The sequence below is a fragment of the Tachyglossus aculeatus genome, chromosome X4 (genome assembly GCF_015852505.1).
Source record: "Tachyglossus aculeatus isolate mTacAcu1 chromosome X4, mTacAcu1.pri, whole genome shotgun sequence".
In the NCBI taxonomy this organism is placed as follows: domain Eukaryota; kingdom Metazoa; phylum Chordata; class Mammalia; order Monotremata; family Tachyglossidae; genus Tachyglossus; species Tachyglossus aculeatus.
Window position 1 is genome coordinate 57,959,406 of NC_052098.1, and position 24,180 is coordinate 57,983,585.

The window sequence follows — 24,180 nt, forward strand, 5'->3', positions numbered from 1 at the left end:
TATGTGGTGTTTAAGCAATCCTCTCTCTGTGTTTCTCCCTTTACCTCCGCCCCCTAATTATGACCAGATGTTCCCAAATGGGTGGGAGGTTCACAAAATTTAGTGTTTCATTCTGCAGTCTGAAGAGCCAAAGGCATTCACCCAGGGTGATGAGAAGGGACCCTCTCAGCTAGGATGGCAATGGCAGTGTCATGGCAGCAGGGAGGAGGAAAAGGAGCCTTATAGAGAAGCAGTGTGGCTTAGTGGAAAGAGCACGGGCTTGGGAGTCACAGGTCATGGTTTCTAATCCTGACTCCACACCACTTGTCTGCTGTGTGACTTTGGGGAAACACTTAACTTCTCTGTGCCTCAGTTACCTCCTCTGTAAAATGGGGATTAAGACTGTGAGCCCCACGCGGGACAACCTGATAACCTTGTATCTCCCCCAGCACTTAGAACAGTGTTTGGCACATAGTAAGTGCTTAACAAATACCATAATTATTATTATTTTTTGTGTGCTAGTCTTCCTCTTTAGCAACAGCCATGGCTGCTGCGGCTGCTGTTGTTGCCACTGTTATCATGGCTGTACTGGTCTATCATGTGGCCATGCACGATGGGAGCTTTTAATGTGTCTGGAATTTTTTTTTAAATCACATTTATTTAGTGCTTATTGTGCCAGGCACGGTACTTAGTGCTGAGTAGCTACAAGCTAACCAAACGGGACACAGTCCATGTTCCACAGGGGCTTACAATCATCTTAATCCCCATTTTACAGATAAGGTAACTGAGGCACAGAGAAGTTAAGTGACTTGCCCAAGGTCATATAGCGGACAAGTGGCAGAGCTGGAATTAGAACCCAGATCCTTGTGCGTTTCCGGTTAAGTTGGAAAGTTCCTCTCGTGTCATTTTAGGATGGGCCACAGGTGTTGGAACTACCACAATGGGTTACACTAGGCTGCCATCGGGCAGAAGCAGTGGTGGCATCAGTGGCCTACATAAGCATCCTGAACCGGGCCACTGTCGCCGCCACTGCTAGAGTAGTGGCAACATTGACAGAAGGTCAAAGTACGAGTGAAGGGTGAACACCCGCTTTCTTTTCTCCCTCTAACATCTCCCTACTCCCCTTCCTGCTTTTATCCTTCTCCATCTTTCCTCCTCAGGTCACTTCTACATTTAGGCCCCACATCATCTCCCATAAGATAACCAGGACTCTGGTCCCCTAATCTAACTGACTCCAGGAAAGAGAACACAGGGTATAATGGGAAAATTACTGTAGTAGCTCGTGTCAGGTCCACTTCAATGTGTAGCCCACCTTTTCACTGTGCATGGGGAGAAAAACCAGCTTTTCCTCCTTCTCCACTTTCCACAGTTCTCCCTCTTTGCTGGTTTCCCAGCATCTGCTCCTCTCCTCAGAAGGGGTGGGAATTAGTAGTAATAACCAGAAAATAAACAATGCGCCACTCAAGTAACAGAATTCTCTGACAGTCTCTGTATTTCCGATGCTGATTCTTGGTTGTGGGTAGGATTTCCCAGGTGTGTGCTGGTATATGACCTTGGTCTTCAGACTAATCGTTGATCCATATTGCTTTGCTGTTTCTGAGAAATGGTTTCTAATCATCTGCATGTATTTCTGTATGAGCATTTCCAGAGCGCAATCATTGGCACATGGGAGCTTCTGTATGATTTATTGAAAGACCTTCGAAAATGCTCTCAGTCTGTTGAATTGAAATAATTTCCCAGAGGAGCGGAATCATATTCTGACACCACGCCTTCACGGTCCTTGTTGCATCCTCGAGCATGGCTGTGCAGAAAAATTTTCATGGTACACAGCCTTGCTTTCTTTTGTTGGTGATTAGGAAAGGCTATGACAAGGCTAGTCATATCATTGTACAGTGAATATTTTTTAATAGTTTTCAGAGTCCAAATCATCATTAGAGAAGCAGCATGGCTCAGTTGGGAGTCAGAGATCATGGGTTCTAATCCCGGCTCTGCCACTTGTCAGCTGTGTGACTTTGGGCAAGTCACTTAACTTCTCTGGGCCTCAGTTACCTCATCTGTAAAATGGGGATTAAGACTGTGAGCCCCATGTGGGACAACCTGATCACTTTGTATCCCCCCCAAGTGCTTAGAAAAGTGCTTGGCACATAGTAAACACTCAACAGATGCCATTATTATTATGATGATGATTATCATAATTATCATTACCTTTATCTTCTTTTCTCCTCCTCCTCCTCCTTCCCCTTCCTACTTCCCCTGTTCCTGTTCCTCCTCCTCCTTTTCCTTCCCCTTTCCTCTTCCTCCTCCTCCTTTTCCTTACCCTTCTTCTCCTCTTCTTTCTCCTTCTCCTCCTTCTTCTTCTTTTCCTTCTTCTGCTTACTATATGTCAAGCATTGTTCTAAATGGTGGGATAGATACAAGTTAATCAGGTTGGACATGGATCCTGTCCCACGTGGGTATCACAGGTATTTAATCCCCATTTTACAGTTGAGGAAACTGAGGTACAGAGAAGTTGTGACTTGCCTAATGTAGCAGGGAAGCTAGACACTAAAATCATTTACACAGAGGAGGAGGAAAGAAAGGGGGATTGCATACGTGAGTATACATGTGTACATACGATGGAAAAAGGTAAGTCAGTATGTTCAGAAATGGTACAGATGGTTGTGAGTATGTGTGTAGTTGACACAGCAGTGGGGAGGTGGTAGTTCAGGGAACATACAATCTGAGGAGAAGGGAAATGAATTAAGGAAGGAGTCCTACATAGTTACTGATATTCCTCAGTAGTCAATCAATCAGTTGTATTTATTGAGCTCTTACTGTGTACAGAGCACTATGCTAAGTGCTTGGGAGAATACAATATAAGAGAATCAATAGACACAGTCCCTGCCCACAGTGAGTTTACAGTCTGGAGGGGGAAGTGGTAGCAGTCTGTCCAAGAGGACTCTAACTAGGATCTTGCCAGAGCATTGAAATCCAATGATAGCCTCTATTCCTCTCTCTCCCTTTCTTGTTGAAAATGGTGAAAATGATAGCATCTTTGAGATCTCCCATGTTCCATTTGTTGATGAAGAGCCACTGCAGATGACTCAGCAGCATAATCCCTATCCATAACTGCTAGGGTAATAACGATGATGATGCCCATAATTATAGTAACAATAATAATACTAATGATTGCGGTATTTACGCACTTATTATGTGACAAGCATTGTATTAAGCACTGGGGTAGATATAAGATAATCAGGTCAGACATAGTGCCTGTCCCAAATGGGACTCATAGCCTTGTCTTATCTTATGCCTTCGAGTCGTTTCCGACCACCTAGCGACAGTCGTTTCCGACCACCTAGTGACAGTCGTTTCCGACCACCTAGTGACACCACAGATACGTCTCCCTGAACACCCTGCTCTCCATCTGCAATTGTTCTGGTAGTGGACCATGGAGTTTTCTTAGTAAAAATACAGAAGTGGTTCACCATTGCCTTCTTCCACGCAGTAAACTTGAGTCTCTGCCCTCGACTCGCTCCCATGCCGCTGCTACCCAGAACAGGTGAATTTTGACTTGTAGCAGATTGCCTTCCACTCGCTAGCCACTGGCCAAGCTAGGAATGGAATGGGTATGCCTCTGCCTGACTCTCCCTCCCGTAGCCAAGACTGGCAGAGTACTGGAAACTCTCCAGGTGTGACCCTGAGAGGGGCTTATAGCCTTAAGGGGCGGGGGAGACAGGTAACTCTGAACTGGTATAACGTGATCTGGGAGCTTTGCCTTTCTTCATCAGTGATTGCAATAATGACTTCATTAAGGGTGGGCTGGAAGAAATGGGAATTAAAATCTGTGAAATGGGGATTAAAACTGTGCACCCCACGTGGGACATGGACTGTGTCAAACCTGATTAGCTTGTAATAATAATAATAATAATAATAATAATAATAATGATGGCATTTATTAAGCGCTTACTATGTGCAAAGCACTGTTCTAAGCACTGGGAGGGATACAAGGTGATCAGGTTGTCCCACGTGGGGCTCACAGTCTTAATCTCCATTTTACAGATGAGGTAACTGAGGCTTAGAGAAGTTAAGTGACTTGCCTAAGGTCACACAGCAGACATGTGGTGGAGCCAGAATTTGAACCCATGACCGCTGACTCCAAAGCCTGTGCTATTTCCACTGAGCCATGCACCTACCCCAGAGCCTAGCATATAGTAAATACTTAGCAAATGTTGTTAAAAAACAACAACAAAAAACCCCTCCCTTGCTGCAGCATGTATGTCGTCTCATTCTGCATCCTTGGAGTTCAAAGCCACACAGTGAGATCCTGCACCTGTTTTGTGTTTAATATATGTCTTGTTACTAACTCAGTGCGATGGAGTTTATGTCTTTAGTTACTTTAGGTTGTCAATTATGCTCAAAACCAGTTAAATGATGCAGGCTAGCTCTTTAATTATCACCAATATGAGCGTGCAGCACATATACGTTGAACACATCATCCAAAAATGTTATTGTCATCACTGTGCAGAGAAAGCAGATTATTAGTAACTAGTTATTTGAATACAATCAGGTGTATGGAATAAGACAAAGTGGTGACAGTCTGTAAGCAAGAACCTTTTAAATTCTGCTTGGGTGGCAGAATTGATTAATCTTGTCTCTTTGCCTAGTCTAAGTATCTCAAAATTGGTTTATTAAGCCTAATCATGCACTCATAAGTTAGATTTTTCCAGTTAGATAAATGAAGGCACTGAAAGGTTTGATGCTTTATCAAAATCCCAGGACAAGTCACTGACAGAGCCAAGTAATGGATCCCAGAAGTTCTGATTTCTAATTCTATTACACTAAGCAAAATTTCTAAGTAAAATTGAACCCTTCAGTTGGTGGTATGCATTGGATTGTGATTTGTTTTTAATGGAAGAGTAAATTTTTTTCAAATTAACCGTGAAAGAGCTAAAGTGGAAAGGCAGAAAATCTGAAAACCATAACGATTTTGGGTGATTTTGTGAAAGCCAGATATTTCCCTAGATTTAGCTCAATTCAGTTGTTGTGTACCACTTCAGCTGAGGGAGTGCAAGTGTTTTATTATTATTATTATTGATAATCACATTTATTGAGCACTTACTGTGTTCAGAGCACTGTACGGAGCTCTTGGGAGAGTACAATATAACATCAGACACATTCCCTGCCCATAATGAGCTCACAGTTTAGAGGGGGAGACAGACATGAATATAAATGAAAAGACAAATAAATAAATAAATAACAGATATGCAGAATGTGTTTTTGTTCCTAAATCCTATTCTCAAGAATTTCTAATTTAGTTAGGAAAAGTAGTATTTGGCTAGAAATTGGCCATTCATTATTTCACCTGAGCAGCAATTCTTACAAAAATGTGTTAAGTTTTCTACGTTGCACCTGTGTTTTGAACAGAATTGATTCTTAACTCCACTGGAGTGATTAAAAAGAAAAAAAACCAGAAACCCTCAAAATGGCTAAAGTGTAAAAGATGTAGAGATATACCTAAACTTTTTGATTAAGCAAAGATGGAAAGGAAGCTGTCAATTTTGTGAACAGGGCCAGACTGAATAATAGTAATATAGTATTTAAGTGCTTACTATATGTCAAGCACTATTCTAAGCACTGAGGTAGATACAAGGCAGTCAGGTTGGACACAGTCCTTGTCCCACATGGGGCTCACAGTCTTAATCTCCATTTTACAAATGAGGTAACTGAGGCACAGAGAAGTGAAGTGACTTACCCAAGGTCACACAGCAGACAAGTGGCAGAGCTGGGATTAGAATTCAGGTCCCTCTGACTCCCAAGCCTGTGCTCTTGCCACTAGAGGCCAGATTTGGGGCCTCAGGGATATATATTTTGAACCACTGCCACTTCAGGGGGCAATTGTCGTCTCCTGACCCTACCAACATGTCTGCAGCTTGGGCCATTGAGAATAGAGTGTTCAAATGAGGCCTTCTCAAGGTGGTTGATGCACAAGTGCTACGTCAGAGGGGACGGCACTGGAGTTGACCTGAAGTCCTGCCTTCCCGACTCTTCTACTCCTTCTGAATATATGCATACACAGATACCACTTTAAATTTCTCCACTCTGTGAAGGAGAGAGTTATCTGCTAGAGGAGCAGAGAAGGAAAGGTCTATGTGGGGCTGTGCTCTTGGAGCTCAGCTCTGTCTTCTAAGTGTTGCCTTGGCGTGGCCCTGGGCTCTGCCTTTACCGCCACCCCTCACCCCCTTCTCCCTCTTCCACACACACTGTCCATCCGTGCAGAGCACAGCCTCAGGGATGAGGCAGCCTGAACTAGGCAGTCTGATGTCTGGCTGAGTCCAAGTGTGGCGGATTCTTAAAAGGAAAACCATCCTTTTAAGGGGCTCAGCTCCAGCAGTGGGTAGGCTGGAAATGGGTAGTCTGAGAGAGGAACCTGAATGTCCTGAAGCCAGCAGATGAAGTATGGCTGGGGATTCCTCTCTGCCCCTTCGGCCGACCTCGTCCACCTCAAGTTTATCCTTGCGTTCTTTAGCTCTGCCTTCTCTGCCTGGCAAAATTATTTCTCCATCCTTACTGAAACCTATGCCCATTGCCCTCGCTAGTTCTTCTAGAAGTTTAACTCCCTTTTTAAGCCCCCTGTCCCGCTGCCTCCCCCATCTCTTGCCCCTAATGATCTGGCTACCTAGTTTATTGAGAAAATAGAAATGATCAGGTGTGATCTCCCTAAAATCTTGGGTGCTCCTCTCCAGTCTCTCCCTCCTCCTGCCCCTTCTTCAACTCTCCCATCTCTCCCAGCAGTATCTCAAGAGGCGATCTCCTGCCTTCTCTCAAAATCCACCCCCTCCACCTGAGCATCCCCCCCATCCCTTCGCACCTTACCAAAGCACTTGCTCCCCTCCCTTCTTCCCTCCTTGACCGCCATCTTCAACTGTTCACTCTCCAGTGGCTTCTTCGCTACTGCTTTCAAACACACTCATGTCTCCCCTATCCTAAAAAAACCCTCCCTTGACCCCATGGCTCCATCCAGTTATCACCCCATCTCCCCCCTACCATTCCTCTCCAAACTCCTTGAGCAAGTTGTCTACACCTGCTGTCTCAAGTTCCTCTCCTCCAATTCTCTCCTTGGGCAGGGATTGTGTCATATTGTTATATTGTACCCTCCCAAGTGCTTATTACAGTGCTCTGCACACAGTAAGCACTCAATAAATACAATTGACAGACTGACTGGCCATGTCAAATAGACCTTTAGGCATTCCATTCGTAGGTTTAAATATTTTGAATTATTTTAGAATCTGTTTTGGAGGAGACAACGTGGGTGCCATCTTTCTTTTCTTTCTGAATCAATCTATCAACATTATTGAGTGTCTACTGCACACAGAGCAATGTAATAAGCAGTTCTGAGAGTACAATAGAATTAGTAGACATGATCCTTGCCCACCTGGAGTTTACCATATAGCAGAAGAGCTAGATTACAAATCCAAGAGTTCGCTACTTTGCCAAACTGGCCAAGGAAAGCTGTTCCTGGCTGCAATTGGGAAGAAAGGAACTAAATTCAACTTCAAAGTTCCTATAAAACTCATTAGAAAGTCCCTCTATCTGAAATGTTCTCTCAATATATCTCTCCCATCACTGAGAGATATCCCCAATGTCTTATCTCTCAATAAAAGAAAAATGTAATAAAATCTTGAGCTGTAAGCATCATGAAGGCATATAAACCTGAACACATTCTATTCTTGTTTAAACAATAGAATGGCAGTGGTTTGTTATTGGCGAGCATTTTGGAGTGTTCCACAGATGCATTGTGCACTTCTCACTTAATTAAGGCAGGCACAGCATATAGAAAGGGCTTGGGGAGGCTCATCGTTCTACCTCCACCCATGTCCTGCTTCTGGTCTCTCTTCTTTCTTTCTTTCTCTCCCTCCCCCATTTCCCCCCGCTCAGCCCCTGCACCTGTTCCTGTGTCCTGGGAGGCTGGAAATGGATAGAGAGGAAGGGATGCTCTTGTGTCCCCTCTTTCAGGCTCAGAACAAGCTCTTGAGGAGAGAGTCCCTTGGCTGGCTGCCTCTCTCCACTCACCAGTTCTGATTCTTTCATCCCTGTATCTCTGGCTGTTGTATGGAACTGGACTGCCATTATGGATGCCACATTGTGCGTCTGGAGGTCTTCATCTTTCCTGTGATTATTTTCATACTGCTCCCTGGAAGCTGAAACTCTGTGCTCCCATGCTCTCATAATGAAAAATTAGTATCTATAATAACCAGTAAGGTCTGATTTGGCTTTAGCTAAAACTCACCATTACTGGGCAGCAGCAGCACGGGAGAGAGTCAAGGGTGGAGACTCAGGTTTATTGCAAAGAAGGAGGCAATGGCAAACCACTTCCATATTTTACCAAGAAAACTCTATGGATCCACTACCAGAATCATTGCAGATGGGGGTGGACATTCTGGGAGAGATGTGTCCATGGTGTCGCTATGGATTGGAGACGACTTGATGGCATAACGCAAGAACTACCCTGGCGACTGTCATAGTCGCCCGGATAGTTCTGGCTAAAGACGTGACATTAACTAACCTTCGGTTTCTCTGATACAGCCCTCTCCTGGTTCTCTATTAGCCTTAAAACTCTATCAGCTATCTCTCCTACCACCCACTACTGATCTTTATTCTTCTTCCACTACATCCTAGCTTACACATTTCACTCCTCTCAAGCCAACTACTCACTGTGTCTCATTCTCATCTCTCCCTCCATCCACCTCTTTCCCACACCCTCCCCTCTATTTGGAACTCCCTCCCTCTTCACATCTGGGGGATCACTTCTCTCCCCATCTTCGAGGCCTTTCTCAAATCACATCTTCTCCAGGAGGCCTTCCTTGCTTAATCTCTCATCTCCCAACTCTAAGCCCCCACCCACCCAAAGGCATCTCCCAACTCTAAGCCCCCACCCACCCAAAGGCCATTTCTACACTTCCACATCACCTAAGCACCTGGGGACTCACAGTCCCTCTGCACATATTATATACTTAGACTCTATAGCTTCCCCTTACCTGTAAATTATTTTAACATGCGTCTCCACCCACTAGGTTGTAAGATCACTAAGGGCAGGGATCTTGTCTAACAACTCCATTGGACTCTCTCTGAAGTTCTGTACGGTGCTCTGCCCAGAGCAAGTGCTCAATAAATACCATAGACCATTCGATCCGTTGTAACGTTTCCCTAATATCCCGAGCCTACGAGCCTCCGTCCGCTTTGACTTTTCTCTGCTACCCCCCCGACCAAAACTTACTGGTTTGATCAACTTTCTAACCCTTCAATCCCCTTTCCTTCCCCTAATGCTAGTATAAACAGGATAAAAATTAATTTTCTTTCCCCAGATTAATAGGAAGAGCAAACTATCATATCTCCTTTAAGAGGCCTCCCCTGACTAAGCCCTCATTTCCCCTACCCACCCTCTTCTCTGCATCACCTGTGCACTTGGCTATCTACCCCTTAAGCATTTTGATATGCACCCCAACCCCACAGCATTCGTTTGCATCTCCTTATACTCTACTATTTCCACTATCTGTACTTGACTTCAGTGTCTGCCTCCTCCACTAGACTGTGAGCTCCTTGTGGTCAGGGAACTCTATTGTATTGTACCACCTCTACCAACTCTATTGTATTGTATCCTGGCAAGTGCTTAGTACCGCGCTCTGCACACAGTAAATACTAATTCCGGCTCTGCCACTTGTCTGCTGTGTGAACTTGAGCTAGTCACTTCACTTCTCTGTGGCTCAGTTACCTCATCTGTAAAATGGGAATTAATAATAATAATGATGATGATGGCATTTGTTAAGCGCTTACTATGTGCAGAACGTTGTTCTAAGTGTTGGGGAGGATACAAGGTGATCAGGTTGTCCCACGTGAGGCTCACACTTTTATTCCCCATTTTACAGATGAGGTAACTGAGGCACAGAGAAGTTAAGTGACTTGCCTAAAGTCACACAGCTGACAAGCAGTGGAGCCGGGATTTGAATTCATGACCTCTGACTCCCAAGCCCATGCTCTTTCCACTGTGAGCCCTATGTAGGACAGGGACTGTGTCCAACACGATTTGCTTGTTTCCACCCCAGCACTTACTACAGTGTCTGGCACACAGTAAGTGCTTAACAAATACCACATTTATTATTATTATTACTTAATAATTATCATTGATTGATTAATTGATCTGTTCTGTCCCAGAAACTAGATAAATACAGTTGCCAGTTGGGAGGAAGCGAGAGGCACTGGGATCAACATTTCCAGGTGTAAAATGTTTCTGGGTTTATCTGCTTGTTTCTTTAAAATCGAGTCAGTTGACAGGAAGTTTTTCTTTCTTAGCCACAAAATAGCATTGTGTTTTCACTCTGTCCCAAGCATACTCTGTGAAAGAAATTTTATAGTGGAAAAATTCTAGAGGGAAAACTTTTCTTAGAGCAAATCCAACCTTTGGTTCCAAATTATTGTTAGTGGGCTTCAAGCTATACAAACAATTGTTTGTGGCTCCTGATCCTCCCACCCTTCCATCTCCACATTTTTCTGATGGACAAAAAGCATTTCTGGCTTTTCCAGGCCCTAGCCCGAATCCCTCGAGGTGGTATCGGGTGGGAGGGTGGTTACTGTCCAAACAGGGCAGTAGTTGAGGAGGGAGGCAGCAGGAGAGCAGCCAGAACCTCTCAGTAACAGATGTCAAAGGGTGAGGCTCCTTGGTTAATCAGGGGACAACCCCAGGCATGTAACCCTACAGAAAAAAAGCCCTAGTTGTATGACCTCAATCTAATACCTTTAGTCCTTCCATCCTGAATTGTGATTAAAAACATCCAAGTAACAAAGGGCCCCATCATTAGCTGACTAATGAGGCAAGACTGCAGATTCAGCCTTTCTTTCAAACTGTGGTTATTTTTTGGCCTCTGCAGATTTGGCCAACATGGCTTTCTTATGCAAACGACAGGACTTGATCTCTGACCAAAGAACTGCATTTCAGATGCTCTCTTCCCCTGCCATTAAAAGTCTTGGGGAGGAAAGTTCGTATTACAGCGTTTCACCCATCAATTTAATGGACCTTCCCACTCCCAATATTTTCCCTGATTATTCAATCGCTAGTGTTTATCGAGCATCTGCTGTGTGCAGAGAACTCTAAGAAGCATTTGGGAGAGTCTAGTAGAGTTAGTAGACATAATTTCTGCCTTCAAAGGGTATGCAGTCTATTTTCTCTTCCCCATCCCCATCTTCCTAACTCCATTTGATCTCACTCAGACCTGGGCATGCCCCCCCCCCCCCCCAACTCTCTCTCTCTCTTTCTGTGCGTGTGTGTGTGTGTGTGTGTGTGTGTGTGTGTGTGTGTGTGCGCGCGCGCGTGTCTGCGTGTGTGTGGTGGAGGTTGGGTCAGATGGAGGGGGAGGGAGGAAAGTCAAACAACTTATCCGTCTAACTACAAAACTACTTTTGTAGTATTTTAAAATATAAAGTCTTTTGGGGTGTTATGGAAGAGGACACACACTGGAGGATAGAAGGGGAGGATGTGGGTCATTCTGGGGATTAACCCAACTGGGATAACCTGTGAGAATAACCCAACTGGGATAACCTGCTGAGACTTCATTATTCATTCAAAGTTTTAATAATACATTATTTGAATTGAAAATTGGATTTCACCTACTTTTTGTATTTGGGAAAGTTGTGGGAAAGGAAACATGGTTGCCTCTGGCCTTCTGTGGATCTGGGCCATTTTGGAGCAGTCTCTCACAATGAGGGGCAGAGCTCATGGAGAGGGGTTGGAGGTGAAAACCCCGGTGGAGACATATTAATGAAGTTGATTATTTTAATCCATGCATAAAATCACTGCATTAAATAATTAAAATCATGTAGGATTCACTTCAGGGAGTGACATGGCAGTGTTTGCAAGTCATTAGCAATTGGCTGATTATGAACCTTAAAGTGGGATTTGTCTGGAATAGAGCCTTGTGGCTGTAAGACTTTTTTTTATCTCATCTCCCTGCTCAGTATTTCCTTACCTATTGTCAATTAATCCACTGTCAATTAATCTCTGCTACTTGCTGACAAAGTCTCTGAGGCAACAATTCAACAAGGCATCTGGATCCTGGTGGGAAAAGAGTTTAGGGGGACCCAGGGGCTAGAGAATTAAGGCCCATTGGAAGCCGTTTTAGTATTAGACTTCCTCAGTGGGATTGGGTGGAAGTGCTGGGGCTGGAGGGAGAAGGAAGGCAGCTAAAAGTTGGGGGAGGGGGGGCTGTGGCGCAGAGAGGGGAAGGGGAATAGAAAGGGGCAAATGGGGAGATTTTACTATATAATCAGAGGCCAGATTATGTAGTATTAAATTAGCAATTGGGCAGTACATTTGATAAAGAGCAATGGAATTAATAACGATAGAACAAACAATAAAATGATTGTTAAACTTTTGCAAATAATAATAACCCTGGGTGTTAAGCACTAATGCTTAACCAAGCATTTCTGCTATCACTGGTGTCCACTACACTTCTTACTTTAGGATTATCTCTGTATTTAATTATTGTGATGCTTATACCTTTTCCAGATCTTTAATGAAATCTTTAAATAAGAACAGACTTAATTCTGATCCCAGCAGCATTCCACCCTCCCTCCTCTTCCAATTTCATCTTTATCACAGATTCATAGGGCTGGAAGAGACCTCCAAAAGTCCCATAGTCCAACACCCTGCCTCCAGGCAGAACTACACCTAAAAGGATAGGTAGACATCTATCCCATTCCTGGAATTCTCCCAGGAATAAGATACAGTGACAATTTTGATGGGCAACATTTACCAGAGTGTACCCTGGCAGAAGGTGGCAACAGAAAAGGATAAGTTCTAGGGGTACCAACTTTTTATTTTGAGCTTGGGGACAAATTTGGGGACTGGCCTTGGGGGTGTTTCTTCAGGGCTGCAGGGAAGGAAGATTCGAGAAGCAGGAAAGGAGGAGGAACTGGGAAGAAGAGGTGGAGATAAGAAAAAAGAATGGGGAGGGAAGAGGAGAGGAGATTGTAGGTGTTAGAATATAACCAATGGGGTGGGGTGGGGGGGATCGAACCTTAAAAAGGAGTTACTGAAAATTTCCCAGGTGTGGATTTCTGCACAGTGGTTATCTGTGTTTAGGTGACTTTCCTCTTTACATTTTCATTTTTCTCTGTACTTGGATGACACAGGAAAGTGAAAATAGGTACTGTAGTTGTATAACATGTTCTAGAAAATGATATCACCAAGCATAATAGAAATGGTGATTAGGTCATAAACGATTCAATTCTATCAGCTCAATCCTTCCCTCAGGACCTAAGAGTGTGTGAGCAATGTGCTTTTCTGGGCACAGAGGAGTGAAAAATGCTTCTTCCCCTCCAGCCCTTCCATTTTCCCTAGGTTATTTCCCTTGGCCAGGAGTGCACCTGAACGATTGGGTGAATTGCTCCCCAGCCACTAGCTAGCTGTATGTCTGTTAGCTAAAGAGAATTATTATGCGGCTTCTGTAACATAGCCTCTTCCTTGCCAGGAAGAGGCGTGGTTGCTACTGGGTAAGTAGCAGAATTACCACTCATGTGTAGCCACCCTCCCCTCCCTTGACACTCCCCCTTTCAGTGTGTGCAGCCACAGCAATGCAAGAATGCAGTGGAGCAGAGTTTTCTGGCAGAGCTAGTGCATAAGGGGGCGGGTATATTCTCCGTGTCCTGTGGACAACCCAAGCGGGATGCTGAGGACATCTCTCGGAAGATTCATGGTGGATTTCTTTCCTTTTTGCAGAGGAGGGAATTGGACAGAAGACACGATTTTCAATAAGAGTTGGCAACAAGCATTTAATGAAACGGAGCATGCGTGTATTGCTTTGGAGACAGGTGAATTTCTCTCTGGTGAGACTCTCCAATACTCAGTCAGAGGAAGCTAGGGCTAGGCTGGAACAGAAATTCTGGAAGCAATTAGAAATTGCAAAAATAAGAGACACGGTTCTTAGCATTCATGGACATTCTTATTGATTAGAGGCATAAACATGTTTTTCCTCCTGATCTGACAGCCTGAGTGGAATGAAGTGACGTGTTCATGTGCTCATGACAAAGTGCCCAAGCCCCTTAAATGCTTTCTTTTGAGCAACTCAGAGCATGAGTATGGGTTCGGTTCTGATACTGCAACAGTAACTTCCCAGGAATTCCTGGAATTTTATAAACCTCGTCTTGTTAGCCATCACAGTGAAGTGAGGTTGGTGGCAAGAATGTGCTCCTTTTAATGAATGGAATGCATGGGCAGAGTACGCAGCTTGCCAAGGGTTACAGAAAAAAAAACTGGTGTGCTTGGGCAAACCAGGAAAAGAACCCACGTTTTCTGACACCCAGCCAACTACTTAGAATATCAGATCACACTGTCCCTAATGAGCCTTATAATTTTTAATTCCTGGGTGTATCAGTGCTTACTCCAGGCTTTTCAGCATGATATATTCTAAATCTCCAAATCAATCATTTTGTCATCTTATCTTAAGGAACCCCACAGGCTCACATTGCAGATGGAACCCAGAGCTTTGGTTTGAACAAGAAAGTTGTGATACAAGCCATAAAAGTCAATACTTTGGAAAAGTTTGAGGTAACATTAAGGCCTAGATGCTTCTCTTGGTAAGAAAAAATGCAGAGGTAGAATATTTCAGTTGAACTGTGTGGCTGGTATAGTGAACCATAATTTATTTTTTCTCAAATGCAGAGCTCTTTTTTTGATTTTTTTCCTGATTTTGGTTCTTTCCTGGGTTTGCTTACCAGCTCTCCTGAATCACAGGCAATGTTTATCCCTTCACCGTGGGGTTGATGAAATTGTTTATTTTTAAGTAAACTGCATTTATGTACAGAATGTAAGTTATATCAGGTGTCCAAGAAGCTCCTGTGGATATTAGAGAGATTCAGTTTATGAGTAGATTTAAATGGCCTTAAGTACAGGTTGCTGGATGTAGCAACACTAGTAAAAAACTCCAATATTTTCCTTGAAATGATCAAACTATGGGGTCCAAGATGGGGGTGTGATTTTTATAACAAGCATTTGATTGGCTTATAAATTTGTCTGAGAATCCTATCAGTTGATGATGATGATGATGAGCGCTTGCTATGTGCCAGGCACTGTACTATGCTCTGGGGTGGATAGACTGTAAGCCCTTTCTAGACTGTAGCTCATTGTGGGCAGGGAATGTGTCTGTTTACTGTTGTACTCTCCCAAGCGCTTAGTACAGTGCTCTGCACACAGTATGCGCTCAATAAATTCGATTGAATGAATGAGTGAATAAATACAAGCAAATGGAGTTGGACCCAGTCTCTGTCCCATGTGGGGCTCACAGTCGCAATCCCCATTTTACAGATGAGGTAACTGCGGCCCAGAGAAATGAAGTGACTTGCCCAAGGTCACACAACAGACAACCAATCCTGAGGTGAAGGGGTTGAACTACAGCCCAACATGGCTCTGTCTCTTCTATAATTGACACCTATCTGTCAGTCATATGGCACAATCCAATGCCAGCCTAGGGCTTGCCCCATGTGCACATCCGCCATGGTGGTGGCAGTAGTGGCTCTCCGTGTCCCGTCATAAGTGTCCTGGCTCCCACGCCTCCGACAGAGGCCTCTCTATCCCCATCAGTCAGTGGCTGTGCTTCCCCAAGGAGCCAGGACTGAGTCCTTTTGGTTTATCCTTCACCTTCTCTCTGTTCCCAGTGGCTCTGGAAGTCTAGACAGGGAGATTGGAAACAGGGCTCTGAAGGTCAGGTGATTTTGTAATTTAAATTATGCAGACAGCTGACCAGGAGGTACTATAACCCGCTCCCTTATGGGGTCATCTTGAAGGAGTTTGCCTGAGAGCACAGGCGTGGGAGTCAGAAGGATCTAAATTCTAATCCCGGCTCCAACACTTGTCTGCGGTATGACCTTGAGCAAGTCACTCAACTTCTCTGTTCACCCTCTTATTTCTCCTGTTCTACTGTTCACCCTCCTATTTAGATTGTGAACCCCAGGGACTGTGTCCAACACGATTATCTTGTATCTACCCCAGTGCTTAGAACAGTGCCTGGCACATAGTAAGCACTTGACAAATATCACAACTATTATCATTACATTTCATAGCACAAAAGACACAAATCGTTATGGAACCAAATAACAGTTAGTTGCTCACACATGTTCTCATAACACGATTTGGATGCAGCACTGGTGGAAGAATTAGGAAACATTTTCCCAAAACGTGAGTCTGTTTGTTTATAACATGATCCAGAGGTTGGCAGAAGTAGTTTTGGTATAGGAACGAATGAAAGAATGGGTGATCTTGGCATCAGTGAAGGATTTATCCTGCCACCCTTCCCAGGTTTTTATTTTTAAAGGAATTTGTTAAGTGCTTGCTTATGTGCCAGACACTTTACTAAGCACTGGGGTAGATACAAGATAATTGAGTTGGACACAGTCCATGTCCTGTGTAGGGTTTACAGTCTTAATCCCCATTTTACAGATGAGGTATTCAATACAGTAAAGTTACAAAGTGTGGCAAAAGAGAAGCAGCATAGCCTAGTAGAAGGAGCACAGGCCTTTGAGTCAGAGGACCTGGTTTCTAATTCCAGCTCCTCTACTTGCCTGCTGGGTGACCTTGGGCAAGTCACTGAATTTTTCTGTTTCCTCATCTGTAAAATGGGGTTTCAGTACCTGTTCTCCCTCCTACTTACACTGTTAAGTATACATGTGGGACAGGGACTGTGTCCTACATGATTATCTTCTGCCCTTCAGCTTAGTACAGTGCTTGGCACATAGTAAATCTTTAACAAATACTACAGTTATTATTAAGGGTAAAGCACTCGGCTAGTGGGAGACCTAAAAATGATATAGGAATTTGTACCACAAAATATCAGTCGTGATGGTATCTTCAAGCTATCTTCCCTCTAATCCCTTAATTCCCATTGAAACAATAGGTAATATGATGCTCTTTTCCCATAACACCAGGTTCTTCAAGAATACGACTCCCACATTATAGCAGAAATGACTGTACTTTAAAGCAGCTTTTACACCACTCTTTATTTTTAGTGCACAAGAAGCATAATTTTGCTTCTTTACGCAAAATTAGCTGAAAAAAAATGTAAATGTTCCTGCAGGAGTTATGAACTAGTACATGAGTTCCTTTTGTAAAATCCCAGAGTTGGTGAATTACTCTTTTTTTTAATGGTATTAAGCACTTACTATGTGTCAGGCATTTTGCTAAGCACTGAGGTAGACACAAGACAATTGGGTTGAATGCAGTCCATGTCCCACGTAGGGTTCACAGTCTTAATCCCCATTTTACAGATGAGGTAACTGAAGCACAGAGAAATTAAGTGACTTGCCCAAAGTCACACAGCAGGCATGTGGCAGAGCTGGGACTAGAACCCAGGTCCTCTGACTCTTAGGCCCATGCTCTTTCCATTAGGCCACATTGTCTACTCTGGTCTTCCAGTCCGTATGATCAGTGGAGGGGCAAGTTAGGACTAGAAAAGCTTTCTTGGCTCTTTTGGGTCACCAAGAAGTCATCTAGCAAATTATTACTCCAGTGTGGAAGCCTGGAAGTAACTTTTGTGGATTTGTGGTTGGATTAGAACTGTGCACTTTGTAAGGAAAAGCAGCATGGGCTAGTGAATAATCACAGGACTGGGAGTCAGAGGATCTGGATTCTAACCCCAGCTCCACCTCCTGCCTGCTGAATAACCTTCAATACCTTTTCCTCCTTTCCCTTAGGCTGTGAGCCCCATGTGGGACAGGGACTGTGTCCAACCTGATTATCTTGTGATCTACCCCAGGTCTTAGTGCAGCGCTTGGCACATGGTAAGTGCTTAACAAGTACCACAATTATTATTTTTAGACCTACAGAGAGCTTGATTAAGATGATCAAGATAATCAAGATAACTTGATTAAGCCCTCCTTTCCTTTTCTCCCACTTCCTTCTGCATCGCCCTGACTTGGTCCCTTTATTCCTCCCCGCCTTCACCCCCACAGCACTTATGCATGTATCTGTAATTTATTTATTTATTTTAATAGTTGATTCCCCCACTAGACTGTAAGCTTGCTGTGGGCAGGGAATGTGTCTGTTGTGTTGTGCTCTCCCAAGCGCTTAGTGCAGTGGTCCACACATGGTAAGTGCTCAATCAGTATGATTGAATGAATGAATAAATGATTGAACTTGCCCGAGGTCACACAGCCGACAAATGGCAATGCTAGGATTAGAACCCAGATCCTCCAATTCCCTTACCTCTTTCCATCTGCCATGCTGCTCCCTGAGAGCCATTTTCTAAATAATTTTGCTAGACTTCTCCACTGAGCTCCAGTGTAAACCTTGTTTACCAGAATTTTCAAATGAGTGACTGTGAAGTTATGGTGTATTTCTATGTTCTCCAGGCTCCTAGCGTCCAGCCTTATTTTTTTTTGAGAGGCCTGTCTCAAAGGCCCAAGAAATAAGCAATAAGCCCACTGTGGGCTACCTACTGTGCAACCCGGAGGCGGTGTAAGGGAAATGGGGAGTAGGAAGTGAGGTGTGGAGGATGATTTACCCAGTTTAGCCTGTGAGGAAGAGCAATGGGGGTTGGGGAGCTCGTTGGCCAGGTGACAAGTAACAGCTTCCTTACTGGTGAGCAGTAATTGTGGCAGGGAGAAGGCACTCTCTTATTTCACCCTGCTGTAGTTCTCCATGGGTAAATCACTAATAGACTCATGGTCTCTCTCCTCTCTCCATTGAGTAACTGTGCGACTTTATGAGCACAATTATGAGGGCCATGCTGCCACTCCAGATGGTAATTAATTTATGGTCAGAACAGGAAGCCAAGGGGGCTCCCGTTGCTCACTGGCTGTATGTGAAAGTATTGGCCCCTAGCCAGTCAGCCACCCAGCAGTTTCTGTTGAATGTCTGCAGGCTGCTGAGCCCTGTACTAAGTAATGGGCAGAATTACAAAGGAAGAAGACAAGGTCCCCGCCCTGAAGGATCTCACTATTTAATGAGGAAGAAAGGACTAACTTGAATACATAAAATCCCCCAAACAAATGACAGGGGTCTATCAACCACTACCCTAGAAGACAAATGACAGAAATATATGAACATAGATTAATGAGGTATGAAGGGGCAGAGATATCTGAGAAGCCTTCCTGGAGGCGATGGATTTTGAAGCAGCATTTTGAAGGATGGAAGCAAAAGAGTTTGACCAAATAGGGATGAAGTGGGCATTCAAGATGGGAGACTAGCACATGGAGGTGTACGAGTTGGGGAGAGTTGTCTGGGTGGGAAAGTGTCCTGGTTATAGCAGAGACCACCGACAGAGGTGTAGATCTCCTGAAGTAATTGGTGCTCCACTGGATGGAAAGAGTTCATCTGTCTCCCTGAGTAAAAGTGACTTGGGCACTGGGGAGAGTCTGGCCCAATGTTTTCTACCTTTTTACCTCCCGTAACATTTGGTGTCTTGTTTAATCATACATTAGAACGACACATATCCTGCTGAATCTAAATGGCTTCATTGCTGTTTCAGAGCGCCCCCCCGCCCCCCCCAAGCAACTAGTCAGTAAGTCTCTGTAATACCCAGTCATTCCAGAGAAAGTCAATACATGTGCACTAATTAGATCAATGCAAGAGGCTCTCACATATTCCATAGCCCTTTGTGAAACGAGATGATTTTCTTCTCAATCGATCTGCTGAGTAGTACATAAACTACGTGTTCGTAAGCTTTCTTGGGAACATTCTATTAACAATGCAAATGGTTCCTTGGGCACCTAGCAGTAATAACAGCAATACTAATCATATACTTCATACATTACAGCACCTTTTGACTCAAGAATCTTGGGTTCCTTAATGCACGGAGCCAGAACCTACCCTGGGCTGCCAGAGGCCCGGAGGCCTGATGAGGAAATGCATTCACCCTTTCAGGCCCTTTCAGGCCAACTGGGGCCAGAGAGTGAATCACCGCTGCCCTGGGATTAATCAGAACCTCTCTGTTATGCTCTGCAGCCCTGCAGGACACTGAAAGAGTGAACATGCCTCTTGAAACGCAGGGTATATTAGCAGGGAGGAACTTAGGCTGGGGGAGGGTAGATCCTGCTGTTTCATTAGGCTTCCTAGTTCTCCTGATACAGGTAGGTGGTAAATTGGGTTAGTCTTGTTTTAGAAATGGAGAAATTCAGGGAAAGTGAAGACCAAAACAACCTTTTCAGCTATTAACCTAGAAGCCTTGTACACAGTTACAGAGAAATGAATTCCCTAAAATGTTTTGGGCAGAGCTTGGAAAATATGCACAGACTTCACCTGTTGGGAGGAAACGTTACTAATCAGGTTTAAATATGCCTTATTTTTCAGGCCTGCAAACCTGATTGTAAATCTATATGGCCACATTCAGACCCAGATACTACTCCTGTGGAGACATAGAGGTGGATATGGAGAAGGGATCCTGGCTCCTTATTGGGCAGGGAACGTGTCTACCAATGCTGTCGTACTGTATTCTCCCAAGAGCTTAGTGCAGAGCTCTGCACCCAGCCAGGGCTCAGTAAATACCATTGATTGATTGACTGATTGGAACTTGAGATTTAGGAAGCCTTCATGGCTATGGTGGCTGGCCACTCTGGAATACCAGACAAGGAGATGGACGTAGCAGCGTATGGGGCATTCTTGGCATGCAGCTTAAAGTGATGATGTCACAGGTGCCAATTTCTGGAAGTGTGAAATTTTGCATGATCTAGAGCATTTTGGCCCCTCTCAGGATGGCACCTGGTGAGTTTCCAGTCCTCTACCAGTCTCGGCTACGGAAGGGAGAATCGAGCAGAGGCATACCCATTCCGTTCCTAGCTTGGGCAGTGGCTAGCAAATGGAAGGCAATCTGCTACAGATCAAAACTTACCTGTGCTGGGCAGAAGTGGCCCGGGAGAGAGTCGAGGGTGGGGACTTAGGTTTACTGAGCGGAAGAAGGCAGTGACAGTGGCAGTGTAGGGAGAGGGGGAATTGAAAGATCAGGGGGAGAGATGTTCAGTGCTTTTACAGAGAATTTTTACAAACCATTTGACTGAATCCTACCTGTAAAACCTTGCTTTCCAGTTTCCCTTCCCTCCTAATAATCCACTCACCAATGCCAACACCATTCTGCAGAACTCCTGTTCCTCTAGGAGTGCAGCAATCATCCCATTATTGACCTGGCAGTGGGTGATGGCCTCTAAATGAAACATCAATATTCACTTTCTTGTAGCGCAGTATTGATGGGTCAGATGACATTGATTTCAATGCCTTTTGATACATTCGAAAAAGTCACATCCCAGTTTATATGAGCTACAGTTACCTAATAAATCATTTGCCAGGAGAGAGATATGTTCTAAGTACTAGCCTTGCAAATAGGTTCAGGCCACAGATTTTTTAAAGGCAGGCAGTAAAATTGACTTAAATCAACAGTCTCTGCTACTTGCCCAGTACAAATCGAAAGATATGTGGGCCAGATGGAGGGAAGGTGTGTACGATGGTTCGGAGACAAAAAGCATGGCTTAGTGGATAAAGCACGGGCCTGGGAATAAGAAGACCTGGGTTCTAATCCCGGCTCTACCACTTGCCTGTTGTGTGACCTTGGACAAGTCACTTAGCTTCTCTGTGCCTCAGTTTCCTCATCTGAAAAATGGGGGTGCAGTACCTGTTCTCCCACCTACTTAGAGTGTGAGCCCTGTGTAGGGCAGGGACTATGTCTGACAATAGTAATAATGATAGTTTGTTAAGCGCTTACTATCTGCCAAGCACTGTTCTAAGCACTGGGGTAGATACAAGGTAATCAGGTTGGACCCAGTTCCTGTCCCACATAGGGCTCACAGTCTTATTACCCATTTTACAGATGAGGTAACAGCAGCCCAGAGAAGTTAAGTGACTTGCCCAAGGTCACCCAGCAGACAAATGACGGAGCTGGGATTAGAACCCATGTCCTCTGACTTGATTATCTTATATAATAGTTCTAGTGTTTAGTACAGTGCTTGACACACAGTCATTGCTTACAGAAGCAGCGTGGCTTAGTGGAAAGAGCCTGGGCTTGGGAGTCAGAGGTCTTGGGTTCTAATCCCTGCTCCGCCACTTGTCTGCTGTGTGACCTTGGGCAAGTCGCTAAACTTCTCTATGCCTCAGTTAAAAAAGTGTGAACCCCATGTAGGACAACCTGATTATCCTGTATCTACCCCAGTGCTTAGAACAGTGCTTGGCACATAGTAAATGCTTAACAAATACCATTATTATTATTATTATTATTATTATTAATAATAAATACCGCCATAGTTATTATTTGGGCTGGTAACCAATGCCACCCAAATTATCTCTGATTCTCAAGGAGTCTGCATCAGGTTTGAGGTCCACCCCAGTTTGGGCTGCTGTTCAGTGAGGCCTAAACCAGACCCCACTCTTCACCAAATGGACACCCGAACTCTCCCAAGTCCAAAGACCCACCCTGCCTCCCCAGAGTGGACAGGACTGGAATTGACCAGGGATCTGTTAATATCCTCTCCCTACCTCCCAAGAATCCCCTCTCAAGGTCGCACCAGGAGGGTTTCCAGTACTCTACCAGTCTTGGCTATGGGAGGAAGAGTCAAGCAGAGGCCTACCCATTCCATTCTTAGCTTGGCCAGGGGCTAAAGAGTGGAAGGCAATCTACTACAAGTCAAAACTCACCCATGCTGCCAGAGTGGCCTGGGACAGAGTTGAGGGTGGAGCCTCGAGTTTACTGTGAGGAAGGCAGTAATGATAAACCACTTCTGTAATTTTACAAAGAAAACTCTATGGATCCACTATTCATTCATTCATTCAATCAATCGTATTTATTGAGCACTTACTGTGTGCAGAGCACTGTACTAAGCACGTGGGAAGTACAAGTTGTACAAGTACAAGTTGGCAACATAGAGACACTACCAGAACGACTGCAGATGGAGAGCGGGGAGTTCTGGGAGAGATGTGTCCGTGGTGCCGCTATGGGTCGGAAACGACTCGACGGCATAAGACAAGACAAGACCTCCCAAGAATGGGTCGGTCCCAAGGCAAACAGCTCGATCTGGACCAGCCTTGGGCCTAGAGGGAATCTGTTGCATCTGCTTCCCTTCCTTCACTCCAGCCCTTTAGGATATTTGCAGGGGTGCTATATCCTACACTTAATGCACTGTATGCTTGGAACATTTGACCAAGATGTCAGGTGGCAGGGTCAAAAACAGGGGCAGATCCAAGGCAGAAAACATCTACCAAGGATTTTTCCTTATTTGTAAACAATGTTCCATTTGGTTATTTCAGTCACATTTGCATGCAAGTATCGGAAGCATTTTCTTCAAAAATAAAAGGCAGCTACACGCGCGCACACACACACACTCACACACATTTCTGGCACTTAAAAGTGGTATTTACATGATTGTATTTACACAGTGAGTCACACTGGCTTTTATTCTCCACAGGGCCCAAGTCCCTCCCTGGTAGTTAAGTTAAAGCACAAAAGGAGGCACATCCATCCTCTCAGAACTGTAGGATGCCATTTAATAATCCATTACTGCTACAGGATACTAAAGGTCTCCTAGTTGCCTGAAAGAGGGATTGCAGATCTCAAGCCCCATAGAATCATAGAAGAGGTTGGAATCCTAGAGCCCCAGGGCTGATGGTTGTCTATTTGTTTCTTACTACTGGGAGTAATTTGGGCATAGAGGAAAATCTGGTATAATAATGCATATGTAAATACAGTGTGCTTTTCCTTGCAAAAACAGTCCTGAAACTGGCAATTTCCATGCCCCTGTCAGGCTGGGAGGGAGGGCATTATAGGAGTGGAGCTTAATACTGTATTCCTCAGTAATGTTGGTTTTGGAAACCAAGTATTCACCCTCCACTTATTTTTTCCTTGCTGAGGTATTTGCTTTCTTGCTCTATGTGTTTTCACTTTACCTGATTATCTGGGTTACTAATGTGTGGTTGTTTTGGTGTGTCTCCTCAGTAAAACAAACAAAAACTATATAATGGGTAGCAGTGTGGCTCAGTGGAAAGAGTGTGGGCTTTGGAGTCAGAGGTCATGGGTTCAAATCCCAACTCCGCCAATTGTCAGCTGTGTGACTTTGGGCAAGTCACTCAACTTCTCTGTGCCTCAGTTCCCTCATCTGTAAAATGGGGATTAAGACTGTGAGCCCCACGTGGGACAACCTGATCACATTGTATCCCCCCCAGCACTTAGAACAGTGCTTTGCACATAGCAAGCACTTAACAAA

General features: G+C 44.4%; 3 non-coding genes across 3 annotated transcripts; 2 read left to right on the plus strand and 1 right to left on the minus strand.

Moving 5' to 3' along the window:
• Positions 1 to 3,530: 3,530 nt before the first annotated feature.
• On the minus strand, positions 3,531 to 3,668 carry LOC119948417. Its single transcript, XR_005456813.1, has one exon. It is a non-coding gene; the product is annotated as a small nucleolar RNA SNORA7 (small nucleolar RNA).
• Positions 3,669 to 20,680: 17,012 nt separating this feature from the next.
• On the plus strand, positions 20,681 to 20,818 carry LOC119948532. The gene has a single exon (XR_005456922.1). It is a non-coding gene; the product is annotated as a small nucleolar RNA SNORA7 (small nucleolar RNA).
• Positions 20,819 to 22,470: 1,652 nt separating this feature from the next.
• Positions 22,471 to 22,608, plus strand: LOC119948557. The gene has a single exon (XR_005456946.1). It is a non-coding gene; the product is annotated as a small nucleolar RNA SNORA7 (small nucleolar RNA).
• The last annotated feature ends 1,572 nt before the right edge of the window (positions 22,609 to 24,180 follow it).